The 17197-nt window shown below is 44.0% G+C and overlaps 1 protein-coding gene across 1 annotated transcript in view; it reads left to right on the top strand.

Moving 5' to 3' along the window:
- Positions 1-17197, top strand: part of cdkal1 (CDK5 regulatory subunit associated protein 1-like 1) — a 445321-nt gene that overhangs the window by 365182 nt on the left and 62942 nt on the right. The gene's annotated exons all lie outside the window — the stretch shown is intronic.

Here is a 17197-nt window from a genome sequence, read left to right on the forward strand (position 1 = left end):
GTGATGTTGGACAGGAACAGGAAGTTGTTTTGGCCCTCCAGCGCTGTTTTAATGACATCATTAAAGTTTCAGCAGAGCCCAGCCCTTGTGGCTCTATCACAGAAAGACAAAATCCAGCATCAGTCCAGTTAGTGGCTCTGAATGTTCTCGTCACATTTCTGATGCCACATTACTGTAACTAATCAGAGCTGCGCTGATTAGTGCATTTCAGCTGCCTGAGAAAATGGTCAAAGAAGCTCTTAATTAACAAAAGAGCACTGCAGTGCTGCTAAGAGAGATGTTTTTAATATTTCATGCTTTCAGCTTCTATAAATGTCATTGGGATTGCCAGCTCCCTGCTTCATTGGATGTTGATCTGTGTTTTATGCATGAAGGTGATGCATTAAGCAGCTAGCAATAAAATAAACACCAATATAATGTTTGATGGCCAAAAATCAATAATGAATGTTGATTTAAAAATATACAATGGTTAGTTTTTGTCCAGCCCACATGGTGCATCTCTTCCTAGATCTTTTATTTCTACCTAGATGAGTCTACTGTCCTTTAACCTGCTTCACACAAAACTCTTAGACTCTCTAAAAAGCTTAGATACACACATATTTATGTAGTGACATGCTCACCAAAGGATGATATTAGGCCCTATCATATACCCGGCGCAATGCGGCGCCAGGCACGACGCAAGTGTGTTTTGCTAGTTTCAGCCCGATGCAGTTTCTGTTTTCACATCCTGCACCACGTTGTTTAAATGGCAAATGCATTTGCGTTTGCCATTTCTGAAAACTAGGTGTGTTCAGGCACATTGTTGGCATGTTGCTATTTTGAGGCAACTGAAATAGACTGCGAACCACTGCGAACTGAGACCTGGTCTAAAGTCAATGTCACAATATTTTTTTTTGTTATTTAAAGAGTGCGTTACTAATGTGTGCCTATAGGCGGGTCCACAACGCACGTCTACTACCTCGCTAGAGCTTGTTCAGTTTTCCCGCTTGCAAATTCCTCCATGTAAATAGCGATTCCGCCATGGCACGAGCGCAACTGGCTTTTAAAGGGAATGGGAGATGAGACTCTAATTGGTTTATTGCATGTTACGGCCAAAACACACCCATTACTCATTAAGAGAATAGGGACTACCCTTTTAGACCATGTGCGTCCACCATTTTTCCCATCATTAAACTAGCAAAAGTGGATTCGGACACGCCCTAAGAGCAATTGTGCCATGCGCTTTAGACCCTGCACTTAGATCGTTAAAATAGCTCATAGTCTGTACAATAAGACAGGATAAACGTGTACTTTGGTTTTATAGAAGATACCGTGAATCCCTCACTTTCAGTGGTGTCCATCTGTAACACACATGATGACGATAAATGGTCAACATCTGAGTAGTGATCGCTCTTCTGATGGGATCGTGATCTTTGGCGTGATGCTTTAGTCAGTTTTTACCCTCCAAATAAAACTTGGAGTCAGAATTAGTGGTCACAGAAAGGTTCAGAATACATATTTGCTGATGTAAGTTAACCGGACGGACATCTTCATGCAGCGTCACCCTTCTTGAGGTACTGAATTCCTGTTTTCTGGCCCAGGCACTTGTTGACACATTTTTGGACGTTGAAAGCGACTGTCAAAGTGTGTCTTACTCAAAGGAGATCTGCTAGATTTATTCATGCATCTGTTTCTCTCTCTCTCTCTCTCTCTCTCTCTCTCTCTCTCTCTCTCTCTCTCTCTCTCTCTCTCTCTCTCTCTCTCTCTCTCTCTCTCTCTCTCTCTCTCTCTCTCTCTCTCTCTCTCTCTCTCTTTTATCTTGATTATCTTGTGATCTGAAGCTGCGCTCCTTGACTGAAATTTGCTCATGTGTGTCTCTTTATGTTTGTATGTTCCTTTGCTTCAGTCTGTGTACTCACGAGGCCCATGTTGCTTTTGATTGAAATTTGCATGCAAGGAAGACAAGTGGCCTCAGATCAGATCATTTGCATAATGTAAGCCTGCCCCTAGCTCCCTGTGGTCAGCCGTTAGCGTGGTAATTACACAGTCAGCCGTGTTTGTGTGTGTTTCCTAAAGCAAGCCTGCAGCAGAGCGTGTTGACATCACAGCACTCTATTCACGCTAAAGTGCTCTGTAAAATCCACAGATGATGGTTATGCTGGATGCTGAGCTCAGAATCAGCGTCAGTGATGAGCCACGTCTTTACTGGTTTAATGGAACAACATTTACTGTCAACAAGTTACCAATGCTGTAATATTTATTGTTTTGTTACACCTATGTATTAAACCCAAGTTACATAAATGATTCATTAAAGGGTGCGTTCACCCAAAAATGTTGTCATCACTTACTCGTCCTCAAGTTGTTCCAAACCTATGAGTTTCTTTCTTCTGTTGAACACAAAAAATATATATTTTAAATAATGTCGGTAATCAAACAGTTGATGGTTGCCATTGACTTCCATAGTAGGACAAAAAATCAATGGCTACCATCAACTGTCTGGTAATCAACAATGTTTTAAAAAAATCTTCTTTTGTGTTCAACAGAAGAAACTCGTAAGGTTTGGAGTAAATGACGACAACATTTTAATTTTCGGTTCATGCTTTTTTAAAACTTTTTTTACATTGCTAAAAAGTAATGAGCACAAGAATATAGTAACAAGCTAATTTTTTGTATCTTAAACATGTAGGGCTGAGGCATGTAGGGCCGAGGGCTGTCCTCACTGTTCTCTCTTCTCACCAAGGGTGCTAGAGAGAAGAGTGCGAGTCGCGGCCACTAACAAGGGCGATCCCTGCTTTTCTCCACCGCCCGCGGAGGAGACTAAACAGCCCCCTGCGTCATGCATCTGGGGCTAGTCTATGGACGAAGTCTCCCCCCAACTTCCTCCTCTCTTTGGATCCTTTACGGAAGTAAAGAGAGGAGGACGATGATAACAACGAGGCCATCGCTCGTCTGTTTGAGGAAGATGGTGAGGAGGATGACGACGATGCGATCCTCCCGCCGAATCCCTCCCGGCCAGGCGGCATGTTAAGCGAAGGTTCACCCTCCCCAGCTCTGGAGCTACTGGAAATGTGCCGGAGGGCGGCGGCTAAACTCTCCATAGACTGGCCGTCGCAGCAGACGGGCCAGGGGGCAGAGAGAGATCTCTATGGCGGCAAGAGACTGCTGTCACGTGCCCCACCAGTGAAACAGCTCATTCCAGAGATGAAACGTTTCTGGGATAAGCCTTTTTCACACACGGTTCCTGTAAAAGGATTTTCTAGGCTGGATGTGGATAACATGGAGGAGTTAGGGATGTCAAATTCCCCTCCTGTTGAGCTGTCAGTTGCACATCATCTCCACCCTAACCGCAGGGCAGCCTTTTCCTCAGCCTCAGCTTCACTGCCAGGACGTACTGAGCCCCTAGCAGTCTCAGTTTTTCAGAAAATGTAGCATTCTTCTGCACTGGCAGTGAGGGCTCTTAATGCCACCTCTCTCCTCACTGCTTATCAAGCGGAGCTTATGGAAGAGATGGGGAGGCAAATGGATGCTGGGACACCAAACCCAGGCCTCTGGGAAGAGATTTGTGTCATTGCAGATCTCAACCTGAGAACTTCCAGAGGTGCGGTCCAGAGCTGTGGCCGCAGCATGGGCCTGGCAGTGGTTGGCGAGCGATCTCTGGCTGGGACTGTCAGGGTTGTCAGACAGAGAAGACTTCTTGGATGCTCCGGTTGAGGCCAAAGCCCTTTTCGGGGCATCTGTCACTGCTATGCGACAACAGTGTGATCTGAAAAAGCAGGAGGGAGAGGCTTTCCAAACTTGCCTCCCTCGCAGATCCGCTGCTAGGGTTCCTTAACCACCACGGTCCAGGTTTGAAGCCCCCCAGAGGAGTGGTCAGTCAGATTTCAGAGGCCCTAGGCCTTCTCAGCCTCAGCAGACTGAGTCACAGTCTAAGCCAGCTCAGCCGAGGGGAAAACCATCCTTCGCAGCGGCTGCAGCCAGACACCGACCAGCAAACCCTCAGGGAGGGAAGAAATGGCGAGCAACCTAATGTTTCATTATGTTCAGGACAAAGGGATGAACAACAGCACTCACGGAGTATCTGTTGTTATCCTCCCTCAAAAAGAGCGGTCATTTTCTCCCCCTCCCGCCAATAGAAGGCGTTGGACACGGGAATTGTTCACATGAAAAAAGTTATCCAATGACCAGTTCAGTTGTGAAGTTTGCACCAGTTCCACCAGTGCCTCACAGAGAAGTTTCCCTCCCTCCACCCACGGGGTTACAACAGAGGGCAGAGGACTGTTTTCTAAAAGACATGTGTGCTGTGAAAATAATAAACACGTTTCCTGTGCATCCAGGCAGAAACAAAAACAAAATTGCCCAGATCAGAGCTGCAGTCCCCATCTCCACCGCTAGATGGCGCCGCCGCATCACTAGTGGACGAGACCTGCTGCGGTCCGCTCGCTGCTCATACTGAGAGCTGGCGCGCATGCACAGTACACCCCTGGGTTTTATCCACAATAAGCCGGGGTTATCGTCTGCAATTTGCTGTAAAACCACTTTTCAACAGTGTGTTAATGTCAGCGGCAGAGGGGGAGTCAGCTCAGATTGTAGAGGAAGAAATAACCTCTTTATTGAGCAAAGGAGCATCCCAGTCTGGACAGACTCAGCAGACCCAAACGTACTGTGAGGGTGTGTTGGGAACGTTTGGCCGAATCTCCTGTCAGAGAGATCTTCAACTCCCACCTCCAGCAGAGCTTCGACCAGATCCCGAGGGAGTCTGGAGATATTGAGTCCGAGTGGACCATGTTCTCCACCTCCATTGTCAACGCGGCCACTTGGAGCTGTGGCTGTAAGGTCTCCGGTGCCTGTCGAGGCGGCAATCCCCGAACCCAGTGGTGGACACCGGAAGTAAGGGATGCCGTCAAGCTGAAGGAGTCCTATCGGGCCTGGCTGGCTTGTGGGACTCCTGAGGCAGCTGATGGGTACCGACGGGCCAAGCGGACTGCAGCCCGGGTGGTTGTGGAGGCAAAAACTCGGGCCTGGGAGGAGTTCGGTGAGGCCATGGAGAAGGACTATCGGTCGGCCCCGAAGAGATTCTGGCAAACCGTCCGGCGCCTCAGGAGGGGGAAGCAGTGCCCTACCAACGCTGTTTACAGTGGAGGTGGGCAGCTGTTGACCTCGACTGGGGATATCACCGGACGGTGGAAGGAATACTTCGAGGATCTCCTCAATCCCGCCGTCACGTCTTCCATTGAGGAAGCAGAGGCTGAGGGCTTGGAGGCGGACTCGTCCATCACCCAAGCTGAAGTCACCTAGGTAGTCAAGAAACTCCTCGGTGGCAAGGCACCGGGGGTGGATGAGATCCGCCCTGAGTACCTCAAGTCTCTGGATGTTGTGGGGCTGTCTTGGCTGACACGCCTCTGCAGCATCGCGTGGCGGTCGGGGACAGTGCCTTTGGACTGGCAGACCGGGGTGGTGGTCCCTCTTTTCAAGAAGGGGGACCGGAGGGTGTGCTCCAACTATAGGGGGATCACGCTTCTCAGCCTCCCTGGGAAAGTCTATGCCAGGGTACTGGAGAGGAGAATCCGGCCGATAGTAGAACCTCGGATTCAGGAGGAACAGTGTGGTTTTCGTCCCGGTCGTGGAACACTGGACCAGCTCTATACCCTCTACAGGGTGCTGGAGGGCTCATGGGAGTTTGCCCAACCAATCCACATGTGCTTTGTGGATTTGGAGAAGGCATTCGACTGTGTCCCTCGCGGCATCTTGTGGAGGGTGCTCTGGGAGTATGGGGTTCGGGGCCCTTTGCTAAGGGCTATCCGGTCCCTGTACGACCGGAGCAGGAGCTTGGTTCGCATTGCCGGCAGTAAGTCAGACTTGTTCCCGGTGCATGTTGGACTCCGGCAGGGCTGCCCTTTTTTTGCCGGTTCTGTTCATAATTTTTATGGACAGAATTTCTAGGCGCAGCCAGGGGCCGGAGGGGGTAAGGTTTGGGGACCACACGATTTCATCTCTGCTCTTTGCGGATGATGTTGTCGTGCTGGCCTCATCAAACCAGGACCTCCAGCATGCACTGGGACGGTTTGCAGGCGAGTGTGAAGCGGCTGGGATGAGAATCAGCACCTCCAAATCCGAGTCCATGGTTCTCAGTCGGAAAAGGGTGGTTTGCCCGCTTCAGTTTGGTGGAGAGCTCCTGCCTCAAGTGGAGGAGTTCAAGTATCTTGGGGTCTTGTTCACGAGTGAGGGAAGGATGGAACAGTAATGCGGTCCCTGTACCGGTCTGTCGTGGTGAAGAAGGAGCTGAGCCGCAAGGCGAAGCTCTCGATTTACCGGTCAATCTACGTTCCTACTCTCACCTATGGTCATGAGCTGTGGGTCATGACCGAAAGGACAAGATCCCGGATACAAGCGGCCGAAATGAGCTTTCTCCACAGGGTGGCTGGGCGATCCCTTAGAGATAGGGTGAGAAGCTCGGTCACTCGGGAGGAGTTCAGAGTAGAGCCGCTGCTCCTCCACATCGAGAGGGGTCAGTTGAGGTGGCTCGGGCATCTTTTCCGGATGCCTCCTGGACACTGGAAGGTGTTCCGGGCATGTCCCACCGGAAGGAGACCCCGGGGAAGAACTAGGGCACGCTGGAGGGACTATGTCTCCCGGCTGGCCTGGGAACGCCTCGGTGTCCCCCCGGAAGAGCTGGAGGAAGGAGAGGGAAGTCTGGGCATCCCTGCTTAGACTGCTGCCCCCGCGACCCGGTCCCGGATAAGCGGTAGAAGATGGATGGATGGATGGAGCTATTCGAGCCGTCACGTTTTTTACTCCCGGTACTTTGTCATTCCCAAGAGAGGGGGGGTCTCCGTCCCATTCTGGATTTACGGAACCTCAACAAACACCTCAGAAAATACAAGTTCAAAATGTTGACCTTAAAGATGTTATCTCAAATTATTCGTCCCAAGGACTGGCTTACGTCAGTCGATCTGAAGGATGCATATTTTCACACAAGCAACTACCCGGCACACAGAAAATTCCTCAGGTTTGCCTATAAGGGCACAGCCTACGAGTTTTTGACAGTTCCATTTGGCTTGTCTTTAGCTCAAAGGGTTTTCAGCAAATGTGTGGAAGCAGCGCTCACACCGCTGAGAATAATGGGTCTAAGAGTGTCAGCATATTTGGACGATCTGCTGCTGTGCACGCCGTCATGGCAACAGGCAGAGAGAGAGACAAAAATGCTCGCGTCTCATTTGGAGAGCTTAGGCTTCAAGATAAACGAGACAAAAAGCTGCTTGGTGCCCACGCAAGAGATAATTTACCTGGGTCTCAGACTGAACTCGGACCTATATCAAGCGTTTCTGTCCAAGGAGCGCATCGGGTCAATTTGCGGCTGTCTATCCCTTTTTTCAGAAAGGAAACAGTTTCATTCAGACTGTGTTTACGTCTTCTGGGGCTGATGGCCTTGACAGTTTCTGTCATTCCACTGGGTCTGTTGCGAATGAGGGAGTTTCAGAACTGGACGGCGGCGCAGGGCTTGTGTCCAGAACGCCACTTCAACCGCTGTCGGCCGCTGATAGTCACGTCACTCTGCATGCGCGCTCTCCGTCAGTGGAGAGATCGCTCTTTTCTTGAGTCAGGGACTCCGCTGGGAGCAGTTTCTCTGAGAAAGGTGGTTACAACGGATGCGTCGCTCACAGGTTGCGGTGCAGTGTGCGAGGGCAGGATAGCAAAGGGGAAATGGCCTGTCTCACTACAAAACGCACACATAAACTTCCTGTACCTGTTAATGGTGTTTCTGGCACTGAAACATTTTGTGCGGTTTCTAAGGAACCACCACATTTTGATCAGATCAGACAACACAACGGTGGTGGCATACATAAATCGCCAGGGAGGCACAAGTTCCCATCTGCTTCACAGTCTGGCACGGAAACTAATCGTGTGGGGCATGAAGCATTTTCATTCACTACGGGCAACCCATGTCCCGGGAATAATGAATGTGGGGGCGGATCTCCTGTCCAGAGGAAATCATCTGTATGGAGAATGGACTCTCCACCCTCAGGTAGTGAGCCAGTTGTTGGAGAGGTTCGGCCGAGCTGCCGTAGATCTCTTCGCCTCGCACGAAAACACTCAGTGCCCTCTATTCTTCTCTCTGGCGAGAGACGGCTTGCCTATGGGTGTGGATGCTCTGGCGCACCTGTGGCCAAATGCACTACTGTACGCGTTTCCTCCACTGAGTCTGATCGTTCCAACTTTAAGAAGGGTAAGGAAGTACGGTCACTCAGTAATAATGATTGCCCCGAACTGGCCAGGGAAGTTGTGGTTGACAGAGATAATTCAACTCCTTTACGACGTTGCGCAGAGACCTTCTCTCACAAGTGCGTGGGGAGGTTTTTCACCCAGCCCCAAACAAAGTGGCTCTTTGGGCCGGGCCCATGAGAGGTTAACCCTCTGAGGTCTGAGCTGTTTTCTGGGCCCTGGAGGTGTTCTGACATGCTCTGACATTTCTGGTTATTTCTGTTACTTGTGACATTTTCATGGCTAAAGTCTAATTACACTGTATTCAGCACAAACTCTGCTACAATAATATATCAGCAGCATGTATGTAAAAGTTTGTAGTTTTGAGATAATGACATTTATGCGTGGTTTGTGAAAATACAAAAATAAATTCTCACTGAAATAAGGTCATGAAACCCATACTGATTATTTCTTCACAAGACTTTTGAAAATTGTATGATGTAGCCTAGAATATTTGCTCCAAAACTATGTGAAAATCACCCTGACTGCTCATTCAGAGAAGACAATATATTGATTTAAAAATTTTACAACGTGTTTTGTGTGATAAAGCAATATGCGATGGGGCGGATCATCTAATTAATATGTAAGCTTTCCACACCTGAGAAAGACAAAGACACTCCCTAATGGCCCTATTAGGAGCTTATCAGGGCCCATCATTCTGACCAACCTTGCACAAAGAATGAGGAGATTTAAAAAAGAATGGCTTTTAAAATTGTTTGGATTTATTTACAACACAACATAATCCAAAGATACACAACAAAAAAGCACTTATTGATAACAATGATCCAAAGAAAGAGACCTTTGTGCCATTCCTAAAAACATTGTACATACCTTTCATTTCCAAGGTGTTTGATTTTCACTTTACCATGTTCATGTACAGAGACATGTACTGTGAATGTTGAAGTGAGCAGGACTCAGTGGCATTTGGGCCCTGAAAAAAAAAACAAAAAAGTGAACATACTGATATCAAGAGAAAGGCCTGCACGATTTTGGGAATGCATTTTAGATTTTTCTGGTTAAAATTGCTTTTTAAAATTCACAGAATACACACACACACTCACACAAATGTTTCCAACAATATATTATATAATGAACACCAGGTTTGTTGTGCCTTGTAGGTATGGGCCATGCGCAGTGCTGCATAAAATAATAACAATATAGCAGCCTATATACATTTTCAAAAAGATTTCAGTAACAACTAAGCTAGAGAAAAATATATTGATTATCATGTTACTTCAAATGTTTCCATTCGTTATGATGATATGAAATGAGATAATAGTAAAAACATGAAGCCGTTTGGAGCGTTTTGCTTTTCCAAAATATGATGCATTCAAACGCGATCGCGATCAAAATATTATACATTCAAACGCGATCGCGATCAAAAATATGATACATTCAAACGCGATCGCGCTCAAATATAAAACATTATGGTTAGGCCTACCATATACATATCTACGTTTGAGCAGATATCCACAAACACAGTAACAGTAAACACGGGTCTAAATATTATAATATTCACAATATATCTAGCAACAGTTCAACTGCAATGTGAAATTTATGCAACAATAACAAACTAATATGTAAGAATTTCTTACCTTATCTTTCTTGTCTTCAAATCGCGTTCTTCTTCTGGGGTAAAGCCAATGTTAGCTCACGGCGCTTCTTTCAAACTCGACGAAAAGCAGAGACTGATGAAGTGTTTTGTTTTTGAGGTAATGAGCGCGTTCGCGTTCCATGTAGAGATTTGCATGTGAATCTCTTTTGCGCGAGTAGGCGTGGTCAAATTAAAACTAATTAGGAAGCGTTTGAGAAGCTGGACATCTTGTTGGTTTTATACAAATTACTTAAACAGAGAATATTTGTTTTCAGTTTGAATCCGATCATTTAAAAGTACACACTTAAATGTTTATAAAGGTATATGGCTCATAAATGTGTGACAAGTATTCGCTGAGTTTTGTTTCAGTTTATAGACGTGCTCAAGAAAAAAAAGTTCACCGCGACGGAGAGGCAGAACGCACACCCTGTTTATTTTCTTTATTTTTCAAAAGCACAATGTTTTGATTTGATTGTAAGTGGACACATACTAAAGTAGAAATATCACAGATTCTTTTTTTATATTTCTTTTTTCTGTATGACCATTAATGACGGAGTAATTTAAGTTTAAAGTGCTACAATGTAAAAACAATCCAGCAAAACGCGGGGGCGCGTTTGTCGACCTCAGAGGGTTAAACTTGAGTGTGAAGGGTTTGCCTCCCCGGGTGATTGAAACAATTCAGAACGCACGAGCAGCTTCAACGCGCTCTGCATATGATCGGAAATGGAGTGTGTTTGAGCGATGGTGCGCACACAGACACATCGTCCCTTTTCTCTGTTCTGTCGCGGATGCGTTATGTTTTCTGCAGGAACTTTTGGATAAGGGCAGACCCTTTTTAACTGTTAAGGTTTATCTTGCCTTAATTTCTGCGTGTCATGTGGGGATTGACAGAAACACTATAGGTCAACACCCGCTTGTATGCAGGTTTATGAGAGGTGCACGACGTTTGAACAGGGTTTCAAAGCCATTGATTCCGCTATGGGATCTGTCTGTGGTCCTTAACGCACTATCTCAGGCCCCTTTCGAGCCTATAGAGAGTGTTAAATTAAAGCTCCTTTCGTAAAGGCTGCTTTATTATTGTCTCTTTCGATCGCAAAGCGGGTTAGTGAACTTCACGCGTTGTTGGTTCATAACTCCTGTATGCAGTTCGCTATGGATCACTCGAGAGTAACTCTCAAAACGAATCCAGCGTTTGTGCCTAAAGTTAGTGAGTCAGCTCTCGCCTGTAAACAGGTGGATTTACTGGCTTTCCATCCGCAGCCTTTTTCCTCGTCAGAGGATGCGCGGCTTCATTGCTTGTGCCCTGTCCGTGCGTTACGTCACTGTGGACAGAACGAAAGCACTAAGGAAGAGTAATCAGTTATTTGTTTCATGGGCTGATTCTCATAAAGGGAAACCTATTTCGCGTCAGCGCATGTCCTACTGGGTAGTGGAAGCTATTATTTTAAGTTATAATGGCTTGGGTCTCAGTCCTCCGGAAGGGCTGAGGGCTCATTCTACCAGAGGTTTGGCTACCTCATGGGCACTGTTTATGGGCGTTTCCGTTCAGGACATATGTGCTGCAGCAAGTTGGGCTTCGCCTCACACATTTGTCCGATTTTATAGACTGGATGTCACTGAGCCATCACTGGCTCATTCCGTCCTAAGTGTGTAAAAAAACAAAAAAAAAACACTTGTATGTTACATACATCACTGAGTTGGTTGACAGGCCTGCTTCAGACAGCATATCTGCAATACGGGAGTTGTCTATATCCCATAGTGAGATACCGAGCGAATGTTTGAAAGAGAACTTTAGGTTACTTACGTAACCCCGGTTCTCTGATAACATGAGTGAGGTATCTCACCACACTTCCCTCCTTGCAGTGCACGGGGAAGAGATATACAGAGAATGGAGTAGGGACCATCGGCAGTGGTAGATATAAGGGAGGCCGGACTCCCGCATCACTGTTATGATTGGTCTGTCAACTGACAGACGTGGTGTGATTGGTGCTTCCAGGTCTGTCACGCCCAGAGGCGTTTCCCATAGTGAGATAGCTCACTCATGTTATCAGAGAACCGGGTTACTGCTCTAAAGTTACTGCTCTGTCGGACGCGGGCCGGGCTCGGACAGAAAAATCCGGCCTGTTCCTAGAGTGTACACACCATCCATCCATCTATCTATCTATCTATCTATCTATCTATCTATCTATCTATCTATCTATCTATCTATCTATCTATCTATCTATCTATCTATCTATCTATCTATCTATCTATCATCTTCCTTCCTTCCTTCCTTCTTTCTTTCCTTCCTTCCTTCCTTCCTTTCTTCCTTCCCCTCTTTCTTCCTTCCCCTCTTTCTTTCTTTCTTTCTTTCTTTCTTTCTTTCTTTCTTTCTTTCTTTCTTTCTTTCTTTCTTTCTTTCTTTCTTTCTTTCTTTCTTTCTTTCTTTCTTTCTTTCTTTCTTTCTTTCTTTCTTTCTTTCTTTCTTTCTTTCTTTCTTTCTTTCTTTCTTTCTTTCTTTCTTTCTTTCTTTCTTTCTTTCTTTCTTTCTTTCTTTCTTTCTTTCTGCCACACCTGCCAAATTTACTGGCCATAAATATTTTTTACCGGCTATGACACCAAAATTTTAGATGCGAGTAAAAATTGGCCCAGATATTACTATTACAGATATTACAAAGATTTTTCAGGACCTCTCTTCAAACAAAGGGGTATAATAAATTTCCCTGCATACACCAACTACAGCGGCAACATTTAGGGCCCTATGATTTCTGCGATGTGGAAAAAGTCATAAAAACGGAATTTACTGTATAACGCGGAATTTAACGGAATTTGTCTTTTTTTTATGAATTAATAAAAAGCAGGTAAATTCACTTAAATCAAATGGCGATATAGACCAGTGTCTGTGAATATTAAACCACAAAAAAAATACAAAAATAAATAAAAATGAATCCTGCATGTTCTGCGTGTCTCTGTGTGAATAAATGGTGCAGACGCGTGATTCCATTTACCACACACACACTGAAGCACACATGATGCTCGCTGTGTTTTCAGCCTCTGCAGCCTCACTATGAGGACATAAACACAGGAACTTTATCTCAAGACCCAGATAGTCACTTCATCAGCATTTTACGGTTTCATTTGATAAAACTATCGTCTTCGCAGCAACCCGTCAAAATAAAAGTTTGACTTGGAATTGTGACAGAAATATATTACAGTTGTACAGTAAAATTGTCTCACTGTAATAATAATACTGACACACAATAATAATAATAAATTATTATTAAAACTTTATTTTTTAAGGAATAATCCGTTTTTCTTCCATGTTTAAATTTTAAGAGTAAAGCTCTGTTGTGCAGCACTTTGTTTGACAAAAAAGTTTGTTCACTTATTGTTTTTTTTTAAATTCAATTAATTAGACGTGTTTTGATTATTAAAATTTAATTAAACTATTAAAATGGAATCCAGAAAACTTAAAACAGAAAATACAGAATTTGGTGAAAAAATAAACCGGATTTCATAGGGCACTAAACATGGCTGCCCAAGAGAACAAGGAGAGTATTTTTGGCTAGCCTGGCTAACGTCCAGGAACCACATGTTCATTTTCTCGTATTTGAGGCGTGGTTTACGAATGCCCAGAGCCGTTTATTGGGCGCTACGAATGTCTATCAAATGCGCCTGTACTTAGCTCATAGCCAATCGTTTCAATTATACCAGATGACGTATGTAGAGCGACAGAAATTCGACGAGGAAGAAGACGAAATAAACTTGCGTTCTAAACTACTTAGAACACTATCTAAGGCTGCATCGAAAGGTAACTTCGCGTCTGATCACATGTTGGATCCATAGATATAAACAGACTGCTTCGGTGTTGTTACGTACCCCTTTTAAAAAAAAGATCTAGGGGTGAAAGGGTGTAACAAATAAACGGTGGGGAGAGACTGAGGGGACTGCCGTCTCCAAGTCCCAGGGCTGATCTCAAGAAAGCTCAGTAACACACCAGTTTGAGCAAACAAACAGAGGTATTTTATTTAACAGAATGTGGAAAAAATACGTAAGGCTTCAGGAGGGGAAAGGCCAAAACAATAAACAAAAGATTCCTCTAACTAAGGTTTTAAGAAATAACTTGCCTATCAAAATACAATAAAAAATAAAACACAGAGATACTTCCCTGACTTCCTCTCTAACTCAAACACAGGAGAAAAAGGGTAATTTCTAAAATAAATGACATCCACCTCCCTACAAGAAAACATATTCCACTTCCACTTAAGCAGTTACAAAAAAAAAATTGAAAAAAAAAAAAACTGAGACACTCTGCTACTCGCAATAACTTCACCTTAACACTATAGGTAAAGCAATCAACAGGCAAGAGCTTAAACAACAGCTTAAATCACAACGCTGGAACTGGAATATGGCAGTTGCAAGGATGGAACACCTCAGCCTCTCTTCCTGAACTGCAGCTCTGCAGGTTCCTTTATACTCCAGCTAACGTGCTCAAAACAGGAGTCAGGTGGCACTCATTAGCCTGCCGAGCAGAGAGAGAGCAGGAGGAGTAAAAGAGACAAGATCACAGTCTACACACACACACAGTAAACACAATTGTTAATTAAATCATACAAGACAGAATAACTTATGTCCCTATGGACGTAACAGTGTGTCGCATAGACATCGTCATCGTCTTGCTGCTCCCTCCCCGTTCTGTGATTGGTTCCCTTTTTGAGGGGAAAATCTGGTCCATGGTGTCCAGGCTGCCTAGCAGCGTGAATAAAATTGTGCTGCACGCAAGGCAGCAAGGGGAAACCCAGGCAAATTTTTGGCATTAATAAGGATTTAAATGACAAAATATATATAAATATAGCTGCGAGCAGCGATTGCGGGCCCAAGCCGGTGGCACCGCCAACCTGGTGCCTTTAGTTACACTAAAGGCACCGGGGTGGCGGTGTCACCGGCTTGGGCCCTCCATCGCTGCTCGCAGCTATATTTATATATATATATATATATATATATATATATATATATATATATATATATATATATATATATATATATATATATATATATATATATATATATATATATCAGACAAGTAATATTCTTTGTCTTGTCACTTAAAAAAAAAAAAAAATATATATATATATATATATATATATAATTACCTTTTTTTGGATGCTAAACTATTGTTTATTATATGCTTTGTACTTCACTCACGTTCCAATATCGAAGGGAAAAATGATCCTCTTCACATGCGCAAAAATGTCCTTGGAAAATTCACAGTGGAGCGGTGCTTACTGTGATTGTACGAATTGTACTACTGACTATTTAGAGCAGTGTAATCTTTATATGTTAGGTTGACCATTTTATTATTATATTTTATTAAGTCTATAATGAACAGGCTGCAATGTCAAGATTGCAATGCTAGTGTGTGTGTGTGTGTGTGTGTGTGTGTGTGTGTGTGTGTGTGTGTGTGTGTGTGTGTGTGTGTGTGTGTGTGTGTGTGTGTGTGTGTGTGTGTGTGTGTGTGTTCATGTTTTTCTGTCCCGGTGGGGACTTTAACCTGAATGCACACAGACTCATGGGGACTCGTATCACAGTGGGGACCTAAATAGAGGTCCCCATGGGTAAACAAGCTTCATACAGAATGAGTTTTTTTGGAAATGTAAAAATGCAGAAAGTTTTCAGTGATGGGTAGGTTTAGGGGTAGGGTTAGTGTAAGGAGATAAAATATACAGTTTGTACAGTATAAAAATCATTAAATCTATGGAGAGTCCCCACAAAGATAGTAAACCGTGTGTGGGTGGGTGGGTGTGTGTGTGTGGCGTGGGCGCGTTTGAACAGTGGACACATAAAAACATACTCCGTCATTATACAGGACGACATTCAAACTGCAAAGTGTTAACTTATATTTGTGTACAGTCGCAATAAAACACAACATTGTGCTTTTGTAAAATAATTTCAAGCAATCAACCCCCGAAAGGCGCTAATTTTAAAATTAAACTAAAATGCTCATGGCTGCACGGGCATTCATAACGGTGCACATCCACGGCGAGGAACGAGCAGAACAGAGTGAACGTTTTTCAGTTAATTCCTACTTCCATAGGAATTAATTTGAAACGCTCGCTCAACCACTATCAATGTCAGTGTGGACGAACATATTTTACTTTCGTTTTTAAGTTGGCGATTCAAAAGCCCCCAGCGGTGTCACATGTCGATTAACCGGTGGTAAAATATTCTCACCGTCACATACCTAGTATATTTTTAAGTAGATACAATAGGCCTACCTGATTTTGAACACAAGAGGGCAGTATAGCCCTATGTATGACTTGACTTTTATGGGACTAAATAGTACAATTACTATTTTTAAACTTATAAATATTTATTAAATTGAAAAAAAAAGAATAAAATGGGTTTAGTTGTGATATTTTTATACTTTTATATAGAAATAAATGGTGTTTAATTACATTTTTAGAAGATGAGGCTTTAAGTGTTACTTTACTTTAGCCCCTCACTATAGCAAAACCGTTTGAGATGTTTAATATCCGTTCACAATTTAGCATCTTTAATGTATCTTTATCATTTTGAAAAAGTTTGGTGTGAATAAAATAAACCAGTTAGGAAGAGTAGCTAAAAACTCAGAGTCTGAAATATCCAAAAAATCCACATTCAAACCAAAATATCTGACTTCCTTTTGCTCTGAGCTAATAACTGTAAATTAGAAAGTTGTCCAGCTCGGTGAGACCAATATATATACTGATTTTTGTAACTGTTGGTAAAACTAACCCACCCACTTTTGTCAAACGCATGTTGAAAGTGACACACTTCCTGCTGCCAGTTGGTGGCGCTATAACTTTGACTCATGATAGTTACATCCATCTGATCTGCCTCTTACCACGAACACACTGCTAAAGTTTCATCAAGATCAGTTAATGTATGCAGAAGTTATAACACTTCGTCTCCTCTCTTTTCTCGCCATAAATTTGTTTCCTCGCCACGGCCAAACCGTTCGAGATATCAAAAATCCGTCCGCAATTTAGCATTCTCAATGTCTTGACTTCATGCTGACTGAGTTTGGAGGTGATTGAATGAATTCTCTAGGAGGAGTACATCACATTCCACAACAAGCGTTTTCCAAACAACCCATAATAGCCGACTTCCTGTTGGGCTGGCGTGAAACTTGACAGAGGGAAAGTTGTTCAGCCCGATGAAATCTATATGTGTACCGAGTTTCATATTAATTCATGCAAGCGTGTTTGATATATGAACCAAGTTTTCAGACCCTGTTCAAGAGGGCGCTGTTGAGCCCCCCTGCCACGCCCGTTTCTGAAACTTTTCACATGTCTACTGGCTAATAAGTGTTATGTGTCTGTCGAGTTTCATCCAATTTCAAGCATG

The sequence above is a fragment of the Scardinius erythrophthalmus genome (genome assembly GCF_964197995.2).
Source record: "Scardinius erythrophthalmus genome assembly, chromosome: 16".
Classification (NCBI taxonomy): Eukaryota; Metazoa; Chordata; class Actinopteri; order Cypriniformes; family Leuciscidae; genus Scardinius; species Scardinius erythrophthalmus.